The sequence below is a fragment of the Anas platyrhynchos genome, chromosome 3 (assembly GCF_047663525.1).
Source record: "Anas platyrhynchos isolate ZD024472 breed Pekin duck chromosome 3, IASCAAS_PekinDuck_T2T, whole genome shotgun sequence".
In the NCBI taxonomy this organism is placed as follows: Eukaryota; Metazoa; Chordata; class Aves; order Anseriformes; family Anatidae; genus Anas; species Anas platyrhynchos.
This window is the reverse complement of record NC_092589.1, coordinates 109,096,271-109,110,041: the sequence shown is the minus strand read 5'-3', so window position 1 is coordinate 109,110,041 and position 13,771 is coordinate 109,096,271. Positions and strand designations below refer to the sequence as shown.

The window sequence follows — 13,771 nt, the reverse complement described above, 5'->3', positions numbered from 1 at the left end:
TATTGCACTCTTCTGAGAAATTTTCGTGTTCCAGTTTATTCACTGAACTGATCTCTAGGTAATGCTTCACATACTGAAGGAGAAAAGCCACAAAGCCTGTCTAAAGGGGAATTCAACTTTAAGTTACAGAAGAGGTCTACCATTTTATAGTCTTCCATAAAGCACACAACTGAGAAAAGGTCAGTTGCTGGCTTCTTCATAAAACTGAATGTTCAAATCCATGAGAAACTGATCTGGGACATCATGTTTTCACAGTAGTTCAACAAGCATGTGTGCATGAGAAACTCACATATGTAATGGAGTGCTGATAACTGCATTTTATTATCCAAAAAATGAAGAAGAAAAAATGTGTCAAGGACTACGGCTAAACTGATAATTAAAACTGATACAATAATTGTATGTAAATGTAATAAAGTGATGTAATTAATTCAATGTAATTAAAACTCAGAGATAAGAGAGACATGCATCTCCTCACTATCTACTTTAAGAGCCCAATCTTTGCTCTCTAATCCATGTCCTCCACAGCTCTAGCCCAAGTGGATCATTATTATCACACCACCACTCGACAGATCTCAGCAGCAAAAGCACAGGAACCTAGGAAAAAATGTGAATACCTGCTGATTTCCACTTTATACATATTTCAAAATTAGGCTAGTGATAGCCTAGTAATTATTTTATACCTTAAGTTCAAATTAACACTTCTAGTTCATAATTAACTTTAGTTTGTTATTGCTTTCATCATTTCATGAACTACACTCAGGCACTTCAGAAACTACTTGCTTCTGTAAGAATTTATAAGGGTAGCCAATATTTCTGAACCATCCTGTCTAGCTTCACGATGAGCACATCAGAGAGCCAAGAGGAAGGACAAGTCTCAGAAGCAGGTTACAGGCAGACAACAGCTCTGTATTTGTCCCATTACTTCATGGGAAGATAATTACGTAGGGATTTTAATCTGACATAACCCACTTCTGCTGCCAAAAAGGGTTATATCCTCCAAAGAAAATCTCTGCCATTTTTGGAAACAGCTCCTTGCCCAATGTCTTGAGTACACCAAGGATTTGCATGGTGGGACAGGCCAGTGCAACAACAAAAGTGCAATGGGACCCTGCTGTCATCCAAATTTCCATGTCCACATTCTCATTCTTTTTAAATGCCAAACCTGCCACCAGCAGCTCTTGTATGACTTGTCTCGCTGCCAGATGCAGAAGACAGTCAGTAGTATGGGAGTTACACCTGAATTGCAAGGGCAACCCTTCTGAGGAAGGGATTGGCCTTTATTATGTCCAGGAAAAACTTGTAGATTCAGCAGATGATTTATACAAATGCCAAACATTTTTCACTGTGACATGTAACAACTAGAAATAGGGGTTTTGAGTGTTTTTTTCTTTCCCTACCACTTTCAAATTAGCAGCACAAACTGAGTTCCTCCCACGAGAGGAACTGCATTATAGCACCATAATCAAGCAGATAGGTAAAACACAGCCTGCAATTTGCTATGATTTTCAGGGTCTTGGATACCATCCTCTGCTCTGCCATTATTTTGCTAAAAGCTCTGGGACAAGTCACATTTCTGCCTCCTGCTTCATCATATATGATGTGAATGAAATCATAGCAAATTCCATAAATCTGCCAATACTGTAGGTGTCTTATCCCATTCAAAACTGACATAAGTGATGAAAAACTACATGGCACATAAAAACAAATGCAAAACAATGAGCAACTTGTCATTTAAATTCTTCAAAATCAGAGCCCCAAACTAACAGCTTTTTACTGTGGAAAAGCAGGATTTTGAAAAGCAGCAGTTCAGTCATGAGACCAATGAATCATATGATGAGAGAACTTATAAAGTCTTATGCAAACGCTTCACATTTTATTTTTCAATCCGTCTCCCTGCTTAGTTTCATGTCCCAAATGCCTCTAGATGAGCCAGTTCCCCTACACCCACACACAACTCATTGCCAGAGGGAGCCTGCATTGGGGGATCTTCTCTGGTCATTTTTAGGTCTTGTATGTGACTTAAAACCATCTCAATTCCCCTTCTTTCCCAACGGCAACATCTAGCACCCATCTCATACATATAAACAAAGTTATCTCAGTGCAGCAGGCGAGCTACTGGCATCTCAGTAAGGCATCCTCTAAGCACCCAGCTCAGTGAATGCTTTTGGTCTAGTACAGCTCTGATATAGCTTGGCTATCATTACATATGAAGAAGCAGTTCAAAGAAAAGTGATTCAAATTCAAATTTTCCCAATAAAGTTTTCTCATAGCGCCTAAAAAGTTATGAAAAGTACTCGAACTGTTGTAACTTTCCATTTCAAATTAATCACCTCTTTTGTGAAAGGCTCTTTACTCCTCAGTCTTTCAGTCCTTCCTAGACACTGACACCTCTACACTCTGTTATCTTCAAATGCTACCCAGTTCCCTTTCCTAAATATCTGTGCTCACTTTCCCCCTCCTTATTGATTCATGTAAAACTTCATCTCCCTAGCGGTGAAATCCTCACAGATCCAATCCTGCCTACATCTCTGACATGATTCACGATCACACCTCTTTTTCCCCAAGTTTCATCTCCTTTAGGCTACCAGCTTGCTGAACACTTACACCTACATTTCTAGTCAACTCGGAGTTTAAACCAACAGATTTTCCCATGAATTGTGATCTAGTCTCCTGCAGTAGTGTTTTGATGGTTCAGGCTATACTTTGCACTATTCACATCTATTACTTGATCCACTTTTTTTCCCAGTAGGGATATCATAGAGCAGGTCAAAGAATGACTCCATACATTTGTATGGTGTTGGACTTTGGTCCAGCTCATTCAAGAAGGGATCGATTCATAAATGAAATTTTCAATCCACTTTCAACTCTCTGGGAATGTTTAATAATGAAGAAGCATCAAGCCATCCTTCCATTTCTCCTAAGTATTTCCTGATGCCTCTGCTTGTCACCTGATGCCAGTTGCTAAAAGCCACTGCCCACCAATGCCACATTATCTCCTCATAGTTGCTTCTATTCTAGTCTGAATTTTCATACCATGGCCCGTTACCATAGCGGTGTTCACACATGGTGATTTTGTCCCTGTAACTTGTGTGAATTTGATCCTTTATTTCTTGTTTTATTCTGCTAGAATCAGTACTTATAAAACAATACTTCATTATTCCAGTGTCCAGAGTGTTACCACTCACTTTGATTATCCAGAACATGGGAAAAACTGCTCATTTCTGCAAGCCTTCTGAAAGTATTTTCAATGGAAAACAAAAGTACAGGACTGAAACAGACACTAGATGCTGCGTACATCTTCCTAGAATCAGGAATCTCATAAATTACTATTCTGAGTAAAAGGAAAAATAAATGCAGAGTTGCAGAAACACTGAATATGTTAGTTATCTTGCATAGCTTCAGGCATTGAAGGCATTCTGAATTTATCAATGCCTACAACAATGAACTGTTTGGTTTACTGGGCAGCACGGAGAATTACCATTTCCAGATATTGCAGTGATGTATAATCCTAAATAAACTCACATTTTCCATTAATTATTTCTCATATCTGGAGATTAGTTGACATTGATATATTGCAATTGATCATCACTAACACATTCCTGTTGGCAACAGGGAGCTGCATACTGCTGAAATGGGTCACATGTATATTATGACCCTGGGCACCTTGCAATATATAGGGAAGAAGTGGAACTTTCAAAATATCTTACTCTCTTTTATTAAGCCCAATAAGAAATATAAGACACTTACTAAAACTCAAACTACAGCTAAACATATTTATTTTTCACTTATTTGAAGCAGATGAAGTCACAGAATTTTTAATTAGTTTTACATTGACTTTTTCACCAACATTAAAACAACAATAATAGAAAACAATGATAGGACTGCCTATTGATAATGAAATACAAATTATTCTTTCATGTTTACTGCAGATTTCTCATTCAGTGATTCAGAAACTTGTTGTTTCTCAATCATAGTTGAATATCATGAAAAAAAAACCTACATTAAGTGAAAAATATTTGAAGGAGGTACTAAAGCAATGCATCACATATGTAATAGCAATTAACTAGCAAACTGTTCTCTTTCTCAGTCTTGTCTAAAGCAAACAAACTGCTGTGCAACTGAAGAACTTGCATTAATGGATTTTGTTAAGCCAATTACCAAACATAGATGATACAGCATTAACTGGTAACATACATACTGATCATTGATAACAAGACATAGAAATAAAATGAAAAAATGTATTATGCTAAATTATTACAACATTTTCAGTCTCCTACATCACATCTTCCTACCCTGTCATTACACAAGCCAGAAAACAAAACAAAACGATAAAAAATAATACACAGGCTCTGATTCCACTACACAGGAATTTACCAGGAGCAACACATGGGACCCTGCACTAAAATATAGAGAGTTATGGCATTGGCGATTGATTCACCAGACAAGGCAGACAGGAGGAATGCAGCTGCATTGAACATCTGCTCACACTGTACTATACCTTCGTACAGAATTCTTTATGAAAATACCAGTCTAGAGCTATCTGGATGCAACCCCAGCTGCATTGGTAGTGTTCTAGGGTATGTCTGCATTGCAGCCCCTGCAGCTGGAGCAGCTTTGAACCTGCTGGCTTTGGCACTGAGGCCAAAGCACAAGGCAGTGTAGGCTGCAAAAACTATTCAAGGGCAGGACGAAGACCCAAGCACATAAGCCATGCTAAGCGCTGTACTGCTGTGTCCAGCTTGCTGCAGGTACATCTAATGCTCGGTTTAGGGCTGGTTTGAGTATGTCAGCATATTTCATTCACAATCTAGCGACTGCAGAATAAATGTGCCTCAATTAGCCTTGCAGGAGATGGACTCAGATGCTGCTATCAGACGTGGACTGGTTCAGAATCACTCCATGAAACCCCTGAATATGCATCTTATCTTTCTGCACGGGTTGCAGTTAATACATCTCCTATATGTTGTTATAATTTTAATATAAATATTTAATGTTAGAGCTTTGTAAATATACACACAGCTGCACTTCTGAGAATGTACACAAAGGCCAGATCCTTGTTTTATAAAGCTCACAGTTAAAAAATAAAAATAAAAATAAAATAAAAACTCAGTTAAGATGCGTAAAGGTGGAGGAGACCCACACCATGGTGCAGCACACACTGCCAGGTGTCCCCAAACACAGGGAGCCTCTCAGGAAGCAGGGGGCTGTTGGAGCAGAATTACAGAGGCGAGGAAGCAAGGCCAGCAAGAGAGGAAAAAAGGGATCAGGGAAAAGCTGAAGGATGAGATGAGACAGGAGGCAGCGAGCTCCTGCTGACACTTCAGGATTACACTCTCACATAACAGAGAGGGAAGCCCAGATGAGTTATGTTCACCTTTTAACCATGTAGGAACTTATATTTCTTATTGAACTGTGTTGCACCTATTTGTGGTAGGCACCTGCGAAAAATACAAAGAATCATAACCCTTTCCAATCCTCCAATTTCCCCAGGTGAGAAGTAAAATAAATAAAAAATTGACACTGAACTAAATAGTTAAGCACTTACCTAACATGTACCATAGCAAGAGATAGATCTTGCAAATTAAACTACTTAATGAAGAATAATAAAGGCTATTTTGTGATCTACTTACTATACCTGAGGAAGGGAAATGGAGCATTGGAAGCTACTTCTCTAAAACTCTCTGTCATTTCAATCATACAGCTGTGTCTGTATGTTGTGACAGGAGAAGGCAGGCATATTTTATATACTTTTTCAGGAAGAACAGTTTACGACTCTTTGACCCTCCTCATTTAAGGAGGCATAATATCAAGTTTTAACAGCGTAAAACATGTCAACTTCGGATTTCAAAGCCAAAAATACACTAACCTTCTTCACGTTCTCATGCCAGCTGGAGCACAGTGCCAAGCATCCTTTGCTCTTACAATGTGATCAATGTGATCAGATCCAAGACTACTAACACATCTAACTCAGAGAGATGCCAAAAAAAAAAAAAAAAAAAAAAAAAGGAGGTGAAAAATGCAGGTCAAAATTACTTAAAATGTATTTGAAGATACAGTACTTTTGTATAAATCAGCCAGGTCTGCAGAAATCAGCAGTATGATCTGATGTTTTACTTATCAAATAAAAACTACTTTTCAGGCTATCGTACTTCCAAATTGAAAGCCTTTTTTTCATTTCAATATAGGTATTCCAAGATCACTCCTGAATATCTGTACTCATTTGTACCGTTTGAAAAAAAATGTACATATAAAATGAAAAATGACCGCTTTGAAAAAGTACGGTATATGTTCTGCTGCAATGAAAGAACACCAGCTATGGTGATATTAATTGGATATATGCTGGGTATTAGCGGCAGTGACACAAATGATTTTTTGCAGCGTTATCCATTACATAAGCAGATTTTATTTTCAGTGCCAATGCCTTGTAAAATTGGTCTTTTTTATTATTTTAAAAAAGAATTCTCTATATGCCAAATTCTTTTAAAAAGCAAAAACATTTTTAATTCAAACTGCTAATATTCCCAATTTCATTCTTCAAGAGTCTTCAGTTACTTTATATTTCTAAATATAGCTGATAAGAGTACGCAGAAATATGCTGTATTCTACCAGCTTTTATAAACAAGATGTTCTAATTTTAGATGACTCCATTCTGAATAAAGTCTAATTAAATACACAGATATTCTGAAATGTAGTCCGCCAAAAGGACATTATTCAGCTCTCCTCACTGCCATTTAATTCCATTTCATAGCGAATGATTTAATATCTACTTTTGAATAAAAATGCTTTCTACTAAGTGGAACACTAATCTTTTATATAAAAAAAATTCAACAACAAAAAACACACACACAAAAAAAAAATCAACACATACATTTTCAGTAACATACTGCCTTTGTGGAATTATTTTTAGATACTAAAATCAAGCCATGGATAGCTTACATACACCTGGATCAACAGCTGACCTATTTAAGATTGGTATTTCAACTGCTTCAGGTGCTTATCCGAACTGATTGGCTCAAGAACTGGTAACCAAGTCCAGAAGCAAGATGTAAGGTGTACGTTTTTAACACCAAGAATAATTAAATACTAGAAAATCTTAGGGAGATCTGTGATAATTTTCCATTATCTGTGGTCTTTCAATCAAGACTTTTTTTTTTTTTCCCCAAAAAATAAGAATGTGTTTCATGGACTGTTGTGGACAGTTGGTTAAAACTTTCAATACTCCTGGTAGAGTTAAACACTCATGAATCTGAAGCCATTCATCTCTCTGAACTTCACATTTATCTACCAGTTAAAAATTAATTAAAGCAATTTTCATCAAATGGTTTAGAGTTTTATATTTATTAGTCTAAAAGCTCTTTAAATTACCATCACAGCTTGTTTTCTTCCTGAGTATACATTTTAAGTTGTACAGTGCTGACAGTATGTTCTTCATCAAAGTCTGAACGAGCAAGGTAACCCTGTAGATTGATATTATACTGGTTGATTCAATTCATCAGCAGTTAAACAAAATTCCACTATTAAGCCTATGGAAATACTTTGGTAGGACCGGAAAAGGAGCCTGGAAGTGTTACCATCATAAATCTCCCTCAGTTTGTAGGTGTTTACATCAATGAACTTTGAGAAGGTCTGTAAGCAGATAATAAATTCTTTCTGGTATTTCGTAAACTACACAGTGGAGTTGCACAAAAACAACAATTTTGTTCTGAAACCATCAACTATTTAAAATTAAATCAGTTATAAGTCAAGTGAGTAAAAGTCACTCTCATTTAAAACTTAAAAAAAATAATACAAAAAATAATTAAAAACTTAAAAAGCTTATTATCTCATATATTTTAGTCTACAAGCTGTAAAAATCACCATTACAGCTTGTAGGTTCTTTTTTCCCCTCATTTTGGACTGATTGTGTAGATATTCCTAAACGGCTCTGTGCTCTGAGATTATAAAGTGGTGGGTTTTTTGTTTGTTTTTTTAATTCTTTATTTTTCTCATGGGAAAATATTTTAATTATTTTAAAACATCCACTTGATTATCTCAAGTTATCAACTCTCGTGACTTCAGAAGTCACAGACTGTTGACAAGATCAGGAACATAGCAACCTCTTTCTCTTTCAAAACACTAAAACTGTGGAAACTGTAATATGGTCTGTTAAATTTCTACAGTCTGGGATTGAAAATGTGATTTAAATGGGGTTCATTCCAGGCAGAAAATCTTCAGTAAGATCCATCTCATCTTCCTTTGTCCTCGGTATTGGAGTTTCAGAATACGTCATTTTCAGGTCAACAAATACCTTTATCAACTCACTCTCAATAAACATTGTTTATTGCAATTAATTGTGGTTTTATGAGGTATTTTAGAAAATATATTCTGTTCTTTACTCTCCTTGGGGGAATAATCATGAACAAAAACAGCTTGACATCTCTTCCTTCTTCTTCAACTGTCTCCTTGAAACTACTTAGCTTTTACAACTTTCAGCTGTGATACCATCTCTAATAATCTGACTTAATTTCCTACATGCATATTATTGTCCTCTGGGTCATATTCATATTTAAATGTGAGAAGCTCCTGAAAGAAGAGACCCCGTAGATAATGTCCACAGAAGTTTAAAACACAAATTGAAGAAGTACGTATGTATCCTTAGCAACTTAAGTCACAACTTAAAAAGCAACGTGGATTTGAAGCCCTACCTGGAGATTTCGAATTCCACTAGCAAGTACCCTTTTTATCCATCTGTTTCATTATCTTTGAAAAGGATTAAGGCTATTCCTCTCAAAGCAACAGTATAAAATTCAAAGGATAAAATGCTTCTGATGAATAAAGATGGGAGCTGGAGGTGAGAAAGCGCCTTGCTGCGCTGGGAGCCCATCCGGATCCTGACATCCTACAGCACTACACGTGCTCACAGCCTTCCCTGCTCGTGCTGTGCTCTTGTACCAGGCAGTGCTCTTAGCGATGCCACGTAGAGAAGCGATGGAGTAAGTCACGATCTTTCCCGTGGATTAAGGGAAATAAGCAGTGAAGAACATAATTGGCAGGGAAAAGGGATCCTAAGACGCAATGAAGGCACACAAAGGTCAGAGAAGACACAAAATTATACTCCAAAGGAAAAACGAAAAAGGCAAAGGATTTATGAGATGGCAGGAGGCATGCAGATGTGGGTAATGTGGACCCACAAGAAAATGGGGACAGATCTGCCTCATTATGATGAAGTCTGAGACAAAACTAGGCAAGAGAAATAATGCAGGAAGACCACATTTGTTCTTCTTTATGAGTGTAACACAAAATTAAAAGAAAGGGCAGAATCCATAGGCAGTCAAAACCACTCTGAAACAAGCTTCCCTTAGACAACCGTTAAAAACAAAGGGCATTTAGCTCCAAGCCACGCTGGAAAAAACAGCATGCATTAAAAAAGGAAGGGACGAAGACCATCACAGAAAATGTTACATCACAGATCAGGAGCGCAGCTTCTCATGGTTAAGTGCAATGCATTTCTAAGTACTTTAAAAACAAATTTACCTATCATATTTTAAACCCTCTGACTAATTCCAACTAGTGTACATTGCTGTTTAATTCATACTCAGAGGATGAGCCAGCATTATTTGCCACAGAGACACAAACTTCTGGAAATCCAGGGGAATCTGCAGAATTTGCAGAACTGAATCCCTAAAATGAGTGTGAGGCACAGATGCAATTAAAAAAAATAAAAAAAAAATCCAAAAACATAGGAATGCACAGTGCAGCCAGATAAAATTAGAATTCCAAAACTGAAAAACAAAACCAGAACAGCTTGACAAGTAAACAATTTTGGAAGCTCCATAACAAAGTTCGCTACATTCATGTGCCTGCTGAGAGGAATCTACGTTCCGAGATTCAGATCCTGCTTGCAGCTGAATGTAGAGTGGAGACAGAAAAGTCCAGAAAGGTATAGCACCCCAACAGACCGACGAGAGGAGAAGGAAAGGCGACATGAGAACATGGCTCGGCAGGTACCAGAGAGGTGCTGGAGGGCTGGTGAGGAGACCCGGCACAGCCCAGAGCGCTGCAGGCAGCAGGATGCTTCTCTGAGCAGCACCAAAGCCAGCTTTGCTGCACCATCACCACCCTACACGGCCAGTGGGATGTCCACGAGCAGAAGCAGCATCCTTCTGCCCTGCCATACCCTATCCCAGCCCACAATGGAGCTTTGCTTTACCCTTCTATCCAGATTTCAGTTCATGTTGGTGCCACAATGTTGTATCAATGCAGGTTCTTCCAGTGTGTTACCGGGAATATTCACGGGGAACTGTGAAATGCAATGGGAAGCATCGGGGACGGCTCTGGCATCCTGCAGTTGGGTGGTTACATAAAGCCATGACCGTCTGAGACAGGTGTTGCTCAACAACACAGCTGATGTGGTGTCAATAGTTCAATGTTCCACAATGTGAGGCAATTCTAAAAATCAGGGAAAATTCACTGGTGTAATTTTATGTACCATGTGTTTGTATGGGGCCAGAAGATGGAGCAGCCCACAAACCTGACTGAGTACTGCGGCTCTGTGCCACAAAAGTTTGTGATTCAGTTCCTTTCAAGTCCAGCAGGATAAGGATTCAGTCCTTAATTCAAAGGCAGGAATAATACACAATGAAGATTAAGAATGTGTTTCCTTATTTTTCCTTGACAGCAGCATTAGCCCAGACCACTATGCATGCTTTGTTTGAGTGGAGAGGCAAAATGTAATTAAAGTTTTAATTAAAATTGATCGCAGTCCGCAAAACTGAAATGGATAGTGGTGTTTAACATTGTACTGGAAAACTTTTAAAGTAAATGGATGTTGTTAAATTAGCTGTGTTCTTTTAAAAAAAAAAAAGCATTTTGTTAGGAAAAAGAGTCGCAGTGAGATCTAATGAATTTGAAAGTGTGTCATAGAAATGAACTACTAGTAAGCATGTACTCTGAAAAGAGGCAGTGAACATGCATTTTACAAAGACCGAGCTTCCTCACACACTCATTTTGCTCTGAATGTGAGGGTTCCACTCCTCAGCAAATCCCGGTTAACAGATACGTGCATCTCTCTCTTCTTCAGAAAGAGGCGGCGAGATCTCCAAGCGCTCAACTTTCCGATATACGAAGGAGGAAAACGCCTATCGACAGAAACGCTCGCTATAAAATATTGCTAAAAATATTTTGCCAGCGGAATCGTTGGGAAAAGTAGCTGTATCTCTTAAACACATCTGCTCTGTTAACACCTTCAGCGCCAGAACACGGTGTTTATCCCTACATTCGCCCCTTTCGCTAACCGCCCGGGGCTCTGGCATGCAAGTAACCACATTTCAGTCGCGATGAAAAGGGCAGGTTTTCCAATTCCCCTGGCCTTTGGGTGCTTTCTCTCCAATTTCCCTGGCCGTGAAGCCAGGTGGTGCAGGTAGGCGCCCCCCGAGATGTGCGGGTCCCCGGGCGGTGCCGCAGCTGCGGGCACCCCCAGGGCTTCACGACCACTGCGGGGCCAGGCTCGGGCTCCCTCTTTCTCACCCAAAAAAAGCAGAGAGCCCCATCCCAGCTCTGTAAAGCCCCCGAGCAGGCTCTTCGGTGGGTGGGGAGGAAGGGGGGGGGGGGGGGTCTGCAGTTACATAAGATCTCGTCCATCCGTCGTCCCCCCCCCCAAATAGTAACAACAATATTAAATCCTTGTGGTTTCTCCCCACATTGGGGGGGTGTAGGAGGGAACCTCAGGCTAGAGCAAAAGAAGGGAGGGGGAGGAAACAGGGGAAGGGGGGGACAGCCCGATAAAGGAAAGGCTGATGGGGTTGGGGATGAGGAAGGGGGGACACCCTGCAGGTGGCGGCATGCATGGAAGGGGGGAGGGATAGGGAGGGATATAGGGGAGGGGGCTTCCAGCAGCTCCCCCCTCACCGGAGCCGGGACAGCGGGGCACCGCACCGCACCCAGCACAGCACACACGTCCCGGCTTTACAGGGAAATTAAAAAAAAAAAAAAAGTCCCCATCCCCGCTCCTCGGGGGCGCGCAAAGTTGCGCCCCCCCCCCCCATACACACACACACCAAGAAGCCCCCCGCGCATCCCGAGCAGCGGGGGCAGCGCCGCAATCGCCTCCTTCCCCCCATCCCTTCCCTCCCCTTCCCGTGCTGCTCACGCTGTGCCTCAACCTGCTCCTGCCGCTCCTTTGTTTTGCTCTCCGGAGGCGAAGCGCTCTCGCCTCGCGTCTCCCCGTCCCTCCGCCTCCTTCTCACGCCTGCGGGGGGGAGCGGAGCGGAGCGGGGCCGCGCAGCGCCTCTCGCCGCCTCCTCCCACCTCCAGCTTCCCCCTCCTGCCCCGGCCGGCAGCGGGGCAGCCCCCGCTCGGGGACGCGCCCGTCCTGCCAGAGAAGAATTCAGCCAAAAAAAAAAAAAAAATTAAAAAATAAAAATTAAAAAAAATGAAAGGTTCTTACGGGCACCGTAAGGATGGGGCGCGCTCCTGCCTGCCCGCCGCTTTGGGATGACCTTGCGAGGGCTGCTCGCGCCCCGCGCGGGTTTTTGGGTTTGTTTCCTACTGGAAACCCCAAACCCCGGCGACCTTTTCGTTCTTTTTCACCCCCCAAAAAAACCCGCCCCTACACTTCCACTGTCCCCGAGCCGCTTGCAAGCGCGAACGAGCCACGGAGCGCGCTCCCCCGCCACCCACCCGCCGCTCCCCTCCGCCTCGCCAATGCGCGCCGCCGCGGAGCAACTTTCCCGGCGGGGACGAGCGCGGAGCCGCGAACGCGCTTCCCGCTCCCCCCCTCCCCTCCCGGGAGGGGGCACTTACAGAGCGTGCGGTGAGGAGGAAGAGGAGGAGGATGAAGGAAAAGCAAGGCGCTGGGGCCGGAGGGACGGCGGCTCAAGCTGCGCGCCCGCCGCTCAGCGCCGCAGCTCAGTGCGCGCCCCCGCGCCGCCGCCCGCCCCGCACTGCAGAGCGCCGCGCGCGCGCGCCCCCGCCGCCAGTCCCGCGCACGCGCCGCCCGCCCGCCGCGAGCATGCGCGCGGCCGCCGCCCGCCGAGGGCGTGAGGGAGGGGAAGGGAAGGGGGGGGTGAGGAGCGCGCCCGCGGCTGAGGCGTCGTGTTGGGGGGGGGGGTGGGGAGATGGAGGCACCGGGAAGCCTCTGTGGGCAGAGGGGGGCTGGGGTTGGGCTTAGGGGGGTCTGCGTGTTTCAGGCACAGTGTGAGGCTTCTCTCAGGCGAGGCCGGGCGGTGTCCGGGGAGCCCCTGGTCTTCATTTGTGTTCTCCTGGAGTATAAGTGTCCTATGAGGGAACTGGGGTTTAGGCTGGGGGAGAGGAGGCGCAGGGGAGACCTTATTGCTTTCTGCACCTACCTGAAAGGAAGGTGTGGGGAGCTGGGGCTCAACCTCTTCTCACAGGTAGCTGTTGATAGGAGTAGAGGGAATGGCCTCACATTGCACCAGGGGAGGTTCAAGTTGGAAATGAGACATTTCTGCTCAGAAAGAGCAGTCAGGCTTTGGAACGGGTTGCTCAGGGAGGTGGTGGAGTCACCGTCCCTGGGGGAGTTCAAGGAGAGGTTGGATGTGGTGCTTAGGGACATGGTTTAGTTGGCAAAATTGGTAGTAGGGGGATGATTGGATCAGATGGTCTTGGAGGTCTTTTCCAACCTTAATGATTCTATGATTCACGATGGCCACAGCTGTTTCCTGGCATTCCCTGTGAGCTGAGGCCAAATGCAGGCTTCTCCCCGAGCCCTCTGCATCGTCCGTATCCATTGTGTGTGAAGGGCAGTGGCATTGTAGCATGGGCCACACCACCA

At 42.8% G+C, this 13,771-nt stretch overlaps 1 protein-coding gene across 6 annotated transcripts in view; it reads right to left on the bottom strand.

Annotated features, from left to right (window-relative positions):
• Positions 1-12,938, bottom strand: part of VSNL1 (visinin like 1) — an 88,270-nt gene extending 75,332 nt beyond the window's left edge. Inside the window, exon 1 of one of the 6 annotated variants that reach the window (XM_027455263.3) lies at positions 12,781-12,938. The gene's annotated coding sequence lies outside the window, so the exon portion shown is untranslated. Of the gene's footprint in view, positions 1-12,127; positions 12,295-12,424; positions 12,576-12,780 lie in introns of those variants that run through there. The other 5 variants (XM_027455265.3, XM_027455266.3, XM_027455264.3 and 2 more) reach the window with 5 other exon arrangements.
• Positions 12,939-13,771: the final 833 nt, after the last annotated feature.